Raw genomic sequence first — 14,126 nt, 5'->3', positions numbered from 1 at the left:
GCCTCAGCCTCCCAAAGTGCTGGGATTACAGGCGTGAGCCACTGTGCCCGGCCCTGGAAATGCTTTTTATGCTTCATTTTTTTTATTCCTTTCTTTTGGATTAAGCATTTTAATCATTCAGTTTTTTCCCTTTTATCATTTGGGACTCAAATACTATTTCTGTGCCTTTAACTGATACACTGAAAATAATGGTGGCTATGACTTAGTAGTGCTTATTTTATACCAGTCATTGTTTTATATGCTTTACCTATATTAACTCATTTAATCCTCACAAAAACCCTATGGGATAGATACTGTTACTGTCTCAATTTTACAGATGGGGAAACCATGGCATGGCGAGCTTATGTAATCTGTCCAAGGCCACAGAGCTATCAACTAGTAGAGCTGGGATTTGAACCCAGGTCATGTGCTTTCAGTGTCCGTAATGTTAACTAATACAGGCATACCTCAGAGATATTGCAGGTTCAGTTTAGTTGCAGACCACAATAAAGTGAATAGAGCAATAAAGTGAGTCACAAATTTATTTAGTTTCCCAATGCATGTAAAGTTATGTTTATACTCTACTATTGTCTATTAATTGTATAATGGCATTATGTTTAAAAAGGTACATATCATGATTTAAAAATATTTTATTGCTAAAAATTGCTAACAATCAACTTGTAATCTTTTTGATGGCAGACGATCTTGTCTAAATGTTGATCGCTACCAGCTTGTCAGGATGGTGGCTGCTGAAGGCTGGGATGGCTGTGGCAATTTTTTAAAGTAAGACAGCAATGAAGTTTGCTGCATTGATTGACTCTTCCTTTCACGAAAGATCGCTCTGTAGGATGTGATGCTCTTTGATAGCATTTTACCCCCAGTCAAACTCCTTTTAGAATTGGAAACCTCTCAAACGCTGCTACTGGTTTATCAGCCAGGTTTGTGTAATTTTGTAAATGCTTTCTTGTCATTTCAACAATGTTTACAGCATTTTCACCAAAAGTAGTTTCCATCTCAAGAAAGGACATTCTTTGCTCATTTGTAAGAAGCAACTTCTCCTCCATTCAAATTTTATCACGAGATCGCAGCAATTCAGTCCCATTTTCAGGTTCTGCTTTTAGTTCTGGTTCTCTTGCAGCTTCTATCACATCTGCATTACTTCCTCCACTGAAGTCTTAAATACCTCATTGTCATCCATGAGGGCTGGAATCAGCTTTTTCCAAACTCTTGTTAATGTTGGTATTTTGACCTCCCACAAATCACAAATGTTCTTAATGGCATCTAGAATGATGAATTCTTTCCAGAAGATTTTCAGTTTATTTTGCCCAAACCCATCAGAGGAATAACGATCTATTGCAGCTATAGCCTTATGTATTTCTTAGACTTAAAGTCAAAATTATTCCTTGATCCAGGGGCTGCAGAATGGATGTTGTGTTAGCAGGCCTGACAACAACCTTCATCTCCTTGTATATCTCCATCAGAGCTCTTGGATGACCAGGTGCATTGTCTTTTTTTCTGAGTAGTAGGTTTCAACAGTAGGTTTAAACTATTTATTATGTTGGTGGAAAAGGAATTGTGGTTTATGTCATTACTCAATGGCAAAAACCAGAATAATTTTTGCACCAACCTAAATAGTAATACATGCTGTAAAATGATGTGCTGGCATCCAGGCTTTGTTCCATTTATAGAGCACAGGCAGAGTAGATTTAGCATAATATTATACTTAAGAACCCTAGGATTTTCAGAATGGTCGATGAGCATTGGTTTCAATTTAAAGTCACCAGCTGCATTAGCCCCTAATAAAAGATTAATCCTGTCCTTTGAAGCTGGTTTTGACATCTCCTCTCTAGCTATGAAAGTCCTAGATGGCATTTTCTTCTAATATAAGGTGGTTTCATCTACATTGAAAATCTGTTGTTAGCATAGCCACCTTTATCAATGATCTTAGCTTGAACTTCTGGATAATTTGTTGCAGCTTCTACACCAGGATTTGCAGCTTCACCTTTCACTTTTTTATGTTATGGAGATGGCTTTTTTCCTTAAACCTCATGAACCAACCTCTGCTAGTTTCAAACTCTTCTGCAGCTTCCTCACCTCTCTCAGCCTTCATAGAATTGAAGAGAGTCGGGGCCTTGATGTGGATCAGGCTTTTGTGAAAGGGAATGTTGTGGCTGTTTTGATCTGTCCAGACCACTAAAACTTTCATGTATCAGCAATCAGGCTGTTTCACTTTCTTATCATTCATGTGTTACTGAAGTAGTACTTTTCATTTTCTTCAAGAACATTTCCTTTGTATTCGCAATTGGGCTGTTTGCTACAAGAAGACTAACTTTGAGCCTATCTTGATTTTCAGTATGCTTTCCTCACTGCTAAGCTTAATTATGTCTAGCTTTTGATTTAAAGACACGCAACTCCTCCTTTCACTTGAACACTCAGAGGCCATTGTAGGGTGAATTATTGGCCTAATGTCAATATTATTGTGTCTCAAGGAATAAGGAGGCCCAAGGAAGAGAAAGATGGGAGAATGGCTGGTTGGTGAAACAGTCAGAACACACACACATTTATTGACGAAGTTTGCCATCTCATATGGGCATGGTTTATGGCACCCCAAAACAATTACAACAGTAACATCAAAGATCATTGATCACCGTTCATCATAACAGATATAATAATAATTTTAAAAGTTTGAAATATTGCAAAAAATTACCAAAATGTGACACAGAGACATGAAATGACTTGCTCTATCCAGGGTTGTCAGACTCTTTGAATTTGTTTTTTGTTTTTTTTTTTTAAAAAGCAATATCTTTGAAGTGCAATAAAACAAAGTATGCCCATACAAATCAACAGTTTCTGAGAAATTTTTGCATGTTTATGTAACTTTAATTGGCATCTTTACCCTCCTCCTGGACAATACAAGATTGTATATTGTTTTGACTTTAATCATTTCCCTGCTTGTTTATATAGTTTTTATTATTGTGTATTTTACTTTAAACCTGTAAGATATTATTGATTTTTTTATATAACCAATGCTTGTTTAGATTTATCTGTGTATTTTCTATTTTCTTTGTTCTTTATTTTTTATTTTTCTGAGATGAAGTCTTGCTCTGTCGCCCAAGCTGGAGTACAGTGGGGCGATCTTGGCTCACTGCAACCTCTGCCTCCTGGTTCAAACAATTCTCCTGCCTCAGCCTCCTGAGTAGCTGGGATTACAGGTGCATGCCACCACGCCCAGCTAATTTCTGTATTTTTGGTAGAGACAGGGTTTTGCCATATTGGCCAGGCAGGTCTCAAACTCCTGCCCTCAAGTGATCTGAACGCCTCGGCCTCCCAAAGTGCTGGGATCACAGGTGTGAGCCACTGTGCCTGGCCATTTTCTTTGTTCTTTATGTTTTCTTGCATCTCAGAGTTTTTTCATCTGGGCTAATCTTCTTGCTTGAATAATATTCTTTGTTAGTGGCAAATATCTTAGTTTTGTTTATCTGAAGATGTCCTTATTCTAACCTCATATTGGAGATGTCATTTCATTATCTTCTGGATTCTGATATTGCTGTTGAAGTCCCTTTCCATTATAGTTAATATTTTTGTGTCTTGTTTTCTAGTTTAGCAATGATATATGTCTAGCAGTGGAGTTTTCTTCATATATCTTGGTTAGGACCAGCTATTTGAATCTGAGGACTTAGAACTTCTTTTTCTTTTGGAGCTTTGATTACACATATGTCTGACATTCTCTTTTTGTCCTTTACAGTTTTAAACCATTTTTTTTGTCGTTTTCAATCTGTTTCTCTCTGATATATTCAATAACTTCTTCAAGTCTTTCTTCCAGTTTACTAGTTCTGTCTTCAGCTGTGTCTAATTGCTGTTAAAACCATTTATGGCCAGGCACAGTGGCATACACCGGTAATCCTGGCACTTTGGGAGACCAACGTGAAAGGATTGCTTGAGGCCAGGAATTCGAGATCAGTCTGGGCAAATAGTGAGACCCTGTCTCTACAAAAATGAAAACAAAAAACCCATTGATTTAGTGTTTAATTTTAATTATTTTTAATAAGTTTCTTGAGATATTCACAAACCACACAATTTGCCCATTAATAAAAGATATAATTAATGGTTTTGGTATATTATTTAAATTGTGGAAGAATATGTGTATATATATATATAACAAAATTTGCCATTTTAAATATTTTTAAGTGTAAATTTAGTGGTATTAATTATATTTATACTGTTGTGCAGCCATCACCACTATCTGTTATTAAAATCTTTTCATCACCTCAAATATAAACTTTGTAATCATTACCAATAATTTTCCATTTTCCCCTTCTTCCTAACCTCTGGTAACCTCTATCCTACTTTCTGTCTCTATGAATTTGCCTATTCTAATTTCCTCATATAAGTGGAATCATATATTATTTGTCCTTTTCTGTCTGGTTTATTTCACTTACCCTAATGTTTTCAAGGTTTATTCATGTTATAGTATGTACAGAACTTCATTCCTCTTTATGGCTGAATATTTATCCATTAGATGTATATACTGCATGTTGTTTATCCATTCATCTGTTGATGGACACTTTGGTTATCTCCACTTTTTGGCAATTGTGAATAATGCTGCAATCAACAATGTCATTCATTGTTGGTATATGTTTGCATTTCTGCTTTCAATTCCTTTGAGTATATACCTAGAAATGGCATTGCTGGATCATACAGTAATTCTATTTTTTAGCTTTTTGAGTAACTGCCAAGCTGTTTTCCATAACAGCTGCACCATTTTATATAGCCACCAGCAATGTGTAAGGTTCCAATTTCTCTACATTCTTGTCAGTGGATACTGTTGTCTATCTCTTTTATTATAGCCATTCTAGTGGGGGTGAAGTGACATATCATTGTTATTTTGATTTGCCTTTCTCTAATGCCTAATTATATTGAGCATCTTTTAGTGTGCTTCTTGTGTATTTTCTGTGGAGAAATATCTATCCAGTGACTAAGTCTTTTAAAAAATTACCAGGTTATAAGGGTTCTTTATATATTCTAGATACAAGCCTGTTATCAGATATGTGACTTGCAAGTACTTTCTCCCACTTTGTAGGTTAACTTTTCTCTTTCTTGTGTCATCTGAAACAGAAGTTTTCATTTCAGTGAAGTCCTATTTATCTAATATTTCTTTTGTTGTTTGTGCTTTAGTATGGTGCCTAAGAAACCATTGCCCATCCTAAAGTTACAATGATTTATTTCTGTGTTTTCTTCTAAGTTTGTTTGTTTATTTATTTATTTATTAGGTTTTAGCTCTTACATTTGGATCTATAATCCATTCTTTTTTTTTTTTTTTTTTTGAGACAGGTTCTCACTTGGTCACCCAGGCTGGAATACAGTGGCATGATCTTAGCTCACTGCAGCCTCAACTTCCCAGGCTCAAACAATCTTCCCACCTCTGCTTTGCAAGTAGCTGGGACTACAGGTGTACGCCACCACACCCACTTAATTTTTTGGGGGGTGGGTAGGGAGAGATGAGGTTTTGCTCTGTTGGCCAGGCTGGTCTTGAACTCCTGGCCTCAAGCGATTCTTCTGCCTCAGCTTCCCAAAGTGTTGGGATTAAAGGCATGAACCCATATCCCCAGCCTACAATCCAAATCAAGTTGATTTTTATATATGCTTATAAGGAAGGAGTCTAACTTTATTCTTTCAAATGTAGATAGTCAATTGCCCCTGCACCTTCTGTTGAAAAGTATTAATTCTCCATTGAGTTGTTTTGGTTTCCTTGTTGATTTTTTTTTTTTTTTTTTTTTTTGGAGACAGAGCCTTGCTCTCTTGCCCAGGCGGGAGTGTAGTGGCACAACTTTGCCTCACTGCAACCTCTGCCTCCCGGGTTCAACAGATTCTTGTGTCTCAGCCTCCTGAGTAGCTGGGACTACAGGTGCGTGCCAGCATGCCCGGCTAATTTTTTGTATTTTTGGTAGAGATGGTGTTTCACCATGTTGGCCAACCTGGTCTTGAACTACTGGCTTCAAGTGATCTGCCCACCTCAGCCTCCCAAAGTGCTGGGATTACAGGCATAAGCCACCATGCCTGGCCCCTTGTTGAAAAGTAATTGACAATTGCAAATACTTATTTCTGGACTCTGAATCCTATTCATATCCTAATGCTGTACTATACTGTCTTGATTACTGTAGATTTGTAGTAAATTTTAAAATTGAGAAGTATGAATCCTCCAATTTTGTTCTTTTTAAAGATTGTGTGACTATTCTGGGTCCCTTGCATCTCCATATGAATTTTAGTATTAGCTTATCAATTTCTGCAAAAAGCCCAGCTGGGATTTTGGTAGGGATTTAATTGGATCTGTAGATTCATTTGGGGAGGATTGTCAGCTTAACAATATTGTGTTCCAATCCATGAACTTAGGATATCTTTCCATTTGTTAAGGTAATGTTTAGGGTTTTTTTCCCCATAATGTTTTGTAGTTTTCAGAGTATAAATTTTGCAATTCTCTTGTTAAATTTACTCTTATTTTTCTTAATCTTTTTGATGTTACTGTAAATGGAAATTTTGAATTTTTTTGTATTGTTCTTTGTTAGTGTATAGAAATAGAATTGATTTTTAAAAATATTGATCTATTATCCTGCAGATTTGATGAACTAGTTTATTAGTTCTAATAGGTTTTTAGTGAATTTCTTAGGATTTTCTTTGTGTAAGATTATGTAATGTACAAATCAAGATAGTACTACTTCTTTCTTTCCATTCTCGATGACTTTTATTTCTTTTTCATACCTAATTACCCTGGCTAGAACCGCCAATACAGTGTTGAATAGAAGTGGCAGAAATGAATATTCTTTTCTTCATCCGCATCTTAAAGAGAAACATTTAGTCTTTTGGCATAATTATGATATTAATTATAGGTTTTTTAGATGCCCTTTATCAGCTTGATGAAGTTCTGTTTTGTTTCTAGTTTAATTTATTATGAAAGGATGTTGGATTTTGTCAGGTGCTTTTTCTGTGTCTTTTGAGATGATTGTGTGATTTTTGTTCATGATTCTCTAGATATGGTTTATTACATTAATCTATTTTTGGATGTTGAACCAACCTTGCATTCTTGTTTTTGAAAATTCTATTGTAAGTACTTTATTTTAACTAGAAGATACAATCTCCAAGGAGTTTCATGGTTTAAAAAGCTACAATTACATCATGTTGTAACTATGTAAAACACAATGCTGTAATGGAACTACTTGACTTTGATTATATACATTTTTGCACAGCCCTGTGGAATCTATGCAAAGGAATATTTTCTCCCTTTGTTCCAATTAATTGTTCTTGTATAGAAATTGCTTTATATTCCAGTATGTCCAGAATGGTAAAATAACAAGTCCATCCATGTTGCTAAAGGTCGCTCCAAGCATATAGGAGATGGGCCATACCTGCCATGGTCTTTCTCCACTCAGTGGTATTGGCAGTGCTTCAAGTTATGCTCCTACAAAACTAGAAATTGTAATGATCTGGAGACTATTCTCCCAAATGGCTGTAACTCCATTTCTACTGAAAACTCTTAAGCCATGCTTTTGAGATTTGGTTCTAACAAACATAAGGTACAGTGGTAAAAGTAGACAAAATGACTGCAAATAAAAATGTTTCCAACACCAACTCTTTTAGCTCCATATAGAACAAAAATTACATGGAAGGAGAAACAGGACAAAAGAAGGTAGATACAGCATTTCAAAAATCAAGTTACCTTGTGTGATAATGAACTTTTTAGAGGATGTATTTGGTTTCACTACTAAATATAATACTAGATTGACAGCAGCTACAAAACCAGAACATATGCACAACCATGTCAAGTGTGTTTGCAATATTGAAAAGTTCTCCAAGAAGAATGATGGAATGAAGACACTTAGGATAACTGAAAATATGCATAAAATATGGGTATAAAGTAGTTTTTTGATGTCAGTATCTTTCATGGTATTTTCTTGAGTGGCTATCTCTCTTGCTTGGGGAAGGGACTTGGGGAACTACTGCATGCTACTGTCATGTGGGAAGGGCTGTCCTGGCCCTAATGCAGGCACCCAACCTTGCATTCTTAGGATAAATCTCACTTGGTCATGGTGTGTAATCCTTTTTTTGTGTTGCTGGATTTGGTTTGCTAGTATTAATATATTGAGTATTTTTGCATTTTTAGTTTTCTTATATTTGTTTGCTTTTGGTATCAGCATAATACTGGCCTTGTAGAATGAATTGGAAAGTTTTTCTTCATATTTTAGTTTTTGAAAGAGTTTATGAAGAATTGGTATTCATTATTCTTTAAATGTTTGGTAGAATTCTCCAGTAAAGTCATCTGAGTTCATCTGTTTTGGTGGGAAGTTTTCAAACTAGTAATTCAATCTCTTGCTATAGGTCTATTCAGATTTTCTATTTCTTCTTGAATCAGTTTTGGTAGTTTGTATTTTTCTAGAGATTTGTCCATTTCATATATCTAATTTGTTGGCACACATTTGTTCATAGCATTCTCTCTCTCTCTTTTTTTTTATTCTGCTAAACCAGAAAACCTAGACAAATTCTGAAAGAGCTGTAACATTGATATTCTCTTACTCCTCTGTATTTCTGCAAATATGGTCCTCACGGTTTTTTTTTCTTTTACTTCTCACTTCTCATACATTGTACTTGCAACCACTGCAAAGTAATTGTCATTTTCAGATGCTGTTTCTTTGTCTGAAATGTCTTTTCTCTTTCCCTGTTAGAGGAATTGGCATTTATCTTCAAGATAATTTTCTTCATACTGCCTTCCCTGATTGTCCAGACAAACTCAGTCTTTCCTTCCTTTGAATTCCAGTGTACTTCTACACATCTGTCAACATACTTGTATCTTTCAAAGGGCAGCTGAGCATCCTGTTCACCTTCTTTTCCCTAATGAGAAACACGGGACTTAATACAAATTGTTTCTTGGGAATTGCATGTTGAATAAATGAATGAGGTATGAAACATTTCTTCTGAGCTCTCAACCTGTTTGGATGCCTGAAAAGTATCTGAAATTCAAAATGTCTGAATTCTAACTCATGATCTGCTCATTAAACTGAATGAAGCTCTAGTCCCCTTCCACTGAGCAGCACATTTAAAAAATCCAGTATGCAAACTAAAAACCTACTGCCTTCATCCTGGTCACCTGCCTTCCTGCTCACCCTCTGTGTTCAATATATCAGAAAAATTTGATTGATTTACCTAAATATCTTTAAAAACTAGATATTTGTTCTCAACTATCATTATCCTAAACCTCTTTCTCACCTTCCCCCACCTCCCCAAACCAAGTCCTTCAGGTCTCACTTCAGACATTAAATCATCCTTAGGGGGGAACCTTTTCAGATCCCCAAAGTAAGCTGCTTCTTGTAGTCTTGTGGCAGTTATCATAGCTTATAGTTACGTTACTTGTGCAGTTATTAGTTTGTCTGAGCTTCTGTACTGGACCTTAAACTCTGTGAGGGTATCGATCACCGAGTATTTTCTTCACCACTGTATGACCAGATCTCAATATTAAGAAAATTTAGTGAATATTTATGGAATGAACAAACACTAAAAATTAGGTAATTTATGTGAGAATGCCTTTAAAATGAAAATTACTGGAGAAACATTATTTTGATGATCTCTTAACATTTAAAATAACTGTGAATAGTTTATTGAATTTATAATTTTTTGTTTGGGTGAAGAGAAATTCTAAATTCTCATGGTATTTAAGGGTGGATCATCTTGGATAGATCCACTTATTGCTGATGAGGCTTTGTTTACTGGAATTATGGAATTGGTATAACAATAACAAAGTGTAGGGTAGGGTCTCTCTGGAAAGCACTATACTACTTCCTAAATGACATCACCTTGGTAATTATCACATTTGGTTTAAGATTTCACTTACCACAAAATGCGTTGCAGAAAGTCAAACTCTCGTATATATTTAAGTAAAGGTGATGACTTTCTTCACAATAGAGCAGAGATGAAATAGCTCCCACATTTGTTATTCTGAATGGAGCCTTGGGATGAAACTCCAAGCAGCAGAATGCCACTTAACATTCTGCATGCTATTTTGCTCTTTAGTAGCATAATTGTAAAATGAGGCAATAAAACCAGAAAAGATATAATATTTATACCTGTGTAGGCACTTCACATGATAAAATGTCACACGGGACTGTTTACTCCATGCTGGTTATTTGGATAATGCCCCACCTGCCTAGTGACAGGAGGTGCTGAGTCTTGCATAAATCTTGGAAAGAAGGTTAGGGTTAATATAGTGAGTTCTTCAGTAGGAAAAAAAATACAGCATATGTGATGATAATAATGGCGACTCTTTGATTACTATTTTTGTACCGGCACTGTGCTAGGCCCTTGGGGACAGAGTGTGACAAAGAGGGAGATAATATAAGTGAGTACCTTTCATGTGTCAGCTATTCTGCTATACATTTTACTTACAATATTTGTAAAACTTATAATAACTCTGCCAGGTAGGTGGTGTTATCTCCATGTATATATGACTGATTCTTGTTTATATCTCATAAAAAATTCTAACGACCTCATTGGAGTTCTGTTGTAATTATCATGTTTAAACTTTGGTGCTTTTTTTTAAGTTTAAATAGTCTTTTTTTTTTTTTGAGACAAAAAAAATTAATGAGAAGAGACAAAGAAACATCAAAGAGCTTTTTCCTCTGATTGCTGTGTTAGAACTTTTGCCTGAAAATAGGTTACATTCCTTCTGTTTTCAGCTGAATCCTCATTAACTTTACATTTTAATGATGTCCAGGGCAAATTACACCATTTATGGTCAGTACCTTAAAGGGATGCTTAAAGAGGACTTAAAAAATTTTTTTTTGAGTGGTGGATGTATTTATTCCAGGAATATAAATTGATCCAGAATTCTTAAAAAAAAATAGACAAAAACCCTTGAAACATGGGGTTGATGTTCCATTTCTAACTATTATAACAATTTAATTCAAAAGAAATTATTTTCATCTTAAAGTAAATTAATCATTAAAGAACATTTATAATATTTGGGAGTATGCAACTGGAACCAGTGTCCTACATTTATTTTTGAAAATAGTTTCAGTTTCTCATTTACTTGGATTTAAATTCAATTTTACTGCTTAGCTTCAGAAATAATTCATAGGTGGTAGATGCTCAATAGGAATAAATGAAGACAGCTTCTCCCAGTTATGAAAAAAACAAGGGTGATTGAAATGCTAATATGTTGATAGACAGATTGTATTTGCACAAGAATGAGGGAATCTGCTGTAAGGTGGAACTCTTCACAGGATTCCAAATTATTCAATTTAAAAGAACAATATGAACTGTGGAGCTGTGCTTTCACTGTAAGCTTTGAATGCTTAATTATTATTAGATGATAAATTGGAATAGTGTCGTGTTGTGTCAAATACTGTTTATTTCCTTAACAATTATTGGATAAGTGGATTAAGGGAAATCGGCCTGTCTGTCGAGGAAACTGTAATTATGAGAATGCCCCATCTAACATCATGTATTTTATAAGGTTTGTGCTCCTGTTTTTAAAATGTGTTTAATTGAATCCCTTCTGTGTGCCAGGCAGTGGGCTAATGTCCTTGTTAAGGCGTTTTTGAATACAAGGGGTGGAATTTCACTAAAACTAGCTCGGGAAGGGTAGGGATAGAGGTGGAGAGGTCTGTTGTACAGTGAAGAACAGGAAGCAAAACCAGCTGGGCTTCATGAGGACCAACTGGAACCGGAAAGTCATGCACCAGGGTGGCTTCATCTCTTTCATCATGGCTTTGCCTCTGCTGGCTTCCTTCGTTTACCACTTATCTTGGTAATGGTTCAAAGTGGTCTATATGATCTTTCAAGCTTGGCTTCCCACTGTTAACAGACACTTTTTGTCTGTACCCAAGGTCGATTCGAGCATGTGGCTCAGCCCAGATCTGGATGGTCCCTGTGGCCTCCAGGTGCTCTGCTGCACTGCCCCTTCCGCATGAGCAGAGTGAAACATGTCTGCATGGAAAAGATATGGCTCTTGCCCATGTGTGGCTTTTTGTGGAGATGATAATACACCTAAAAAGATTATTTCTACTTAAATGTGCTATGGACTTCCCTATAAATAAAATATTTCCGTTATCTGTGGTATTTGCAAACTGAGGAAACAGTGGGAGAGTTTGGGCACTGCCACTGAGGGAGGGTGAAGTGATTTTCTTTCAGAATGAGGTTTTCCTAGGTAGGGCTTCCTGAGGGTCTAAATCCATAATTGGATCCTACTTGCCACTGTACAAGGAAACTGAATGTAGAAGGAAAAAGAAATTTTCTTTGTTAGGTTTTCTTTCCAGGTACCACCTTGAATGATTGGCCAACATATCTAATGCAATTTAAGGTCATTTGGGAAATCTTTAGGTCTGATCTATTGTGACTAATGATTCTTGATATGGCTATTTTTTTTAACTTGTCCATATTTCAGTTTTCTAAGGATTCAGTTAAAGCACTAGCAGATTCTGCAATTGCTCCTCAAGTATCATCATTTTTCTTATAACTGAGTATTGAAATGGAGCAAAGCTCGTGGCTGTAACTTAACATTTGTTAAGCTTCTATTTGCTTTATATATATGTATATACATATTATATATATACACATATACACATACACAGACATATACATATATACACAGATGAACAAGTATGTGTATATTTTTTCTTATTCTTCCTGGGGCCCATAAGAGATTAATTATTGTCCTTATTTTATAAGTGTTACAAACCAAGGCACAGAAAGATGAAGTAACTTGCCTTAAGGTAATACAGCTAGTAAGCAGTGGATTGTTGATTCGATTCTAGGTCTGTACTGTGCTGCCTATGTCTATAATAGCTCTGCTTAAGGTTAATGGTTAGGTTGTGTTTCTGGAATGCTCAGCTTCTCTGTTGGAACAAGGTTTTGCATCAGTATGGCTTGGTTAAAAGCATAAGTCCTGGTTCTGGTACAGCCAGTTTATAAGCTGTGTGATGATAGGATGTACAAGTTGTTTCATATTTTTAATTTATAAAATGGGATTATTAATAGGTCCCATCATAGAGGTTTCATAGGAGGAATGAAAGAAATAGTACAGTCTTTTTGCCACAACATGTGCAGGAGCAGTGTCAGAATAATGTAGAAATTGCATTGGTTTATATGTTTTATGCCATCATAAAGTCAAAGTAGACATGAAGTCAAAGTAGACTAGCACTGTTTTTCTTGGTCTTTATATTTGGGCAGGTTCTCAACTTTCTTAATTTTTTCCTTTTCTTTATGAAAAGAGTGCTGACATTGCAGTTTAGGTTGAGATTGCCATCGATAGAGTCAGGGCTCCCAAATTGTGCTTTTAGCCTTTCTTTATATAGTGTTGAACAATAATTTTAAAATAGTTTGGTGTCTCAGTTTTCAGAAAAACTACATATGTATAACGTTTTTATTCATACCTTATCCCTGGATAGTAGTATCTGGTTGAACAGTAATTTTAAAATAGTTTGGTTTTTCAGTTTTCAGAAAAACTACATATATATAATGTTTGTATCCATACTTTACCCCTGGATAGGTATCTGATTGTTTCTGGGTTATGCTAAAGCAACAAGAATATTTTGAAGTTATGTTTTCTCCTTTAACTTGACCTGGTTTGTTGAAAGATGGTCGATCCTCTTGGGAGCAGGCACGGGGGTGCTAATTGTGAAGTATCTCTGTTGAGTGATGAGACACTGGTGTCTGTGAATGTAGTGGAATGGTGGGATCCCTTTGATTATTCTAATTGCAGAGAATCTAGGAACATAGGAAAGCAGCATGCAAAACATAAGATGCACAGGCTTTATCCTCGGTTGGGAGGAGTTTAAATCCTGACCCTTTCTTGGCCAGTAAACTGACTTGGACAAGGCACTTGACCTTTTTGGATCTGTTTTCTCATCAGTAATATGGAATTACTATCCCCTGCCTATTTTATTATCTTGAGAATTTAATGGCATAAGAAATGTAATAATATGAGGTATTCAGAGTACTTTCCTCATAGTAGATATTCAATATATGTTTAGTAAGGGAACTATAGAAGATAACAGAAATGTAGTTGTATTGTAGCCTATTTTATGCAATAAATATTCCAAAACGTTTTATATTATTATTTTTGTAAATTATCTGTTAAATGAAACAGAAAGGGAATGAACTTC

General features: G+C 35.6%; 1 protein-coding gene and 2 pseudogenes across 9 annotated transcripts in view; 1 reads left to right on the top strand and 2 right to left on the bottom strand.

Moving 5' to 3' along the window:
- The window catches only part of DENND1A (DENN domain containing 1A), a 551,140-nt gene that overhangs the window by 73,799 nt on the left and 463,215 nt on the right, over positions 1 to 14,126 (top strand). The gene's annotated exons all lie outside the window — the stretch shown is intronic.
- Positions 7,122 to 7,916, bottom strand: LOC116475638 (phosphatidylinositol-glycan biosynthesis class F protein-like; annotated as a pseudogene).
- On the bottom strand, positions 8,476 to 8,532 carry LOC116476012 (U7 small nuclear RNA; annotated as a pseudogene).

The sequence above is a fragment of the Hylobates moloch genome, unplaced genomic scaffold (genome assembly GCF_009828535.3).
Source record: "Hylobates moloch isolate HMO894 unplaced genomic scaffold, HMol_V3 SCAFFOLD_10, whole genome shotgun sequence".
NCBI classification, from domain to species: Eukaryota; Metazoa; Chordata; class Mammalia; order Primates; family Hylobatidae; genus Hylobates; species Hylobates moloch.
This window is presented reverse-complemented; position numbering and strand designations above follow the sequence as displayed.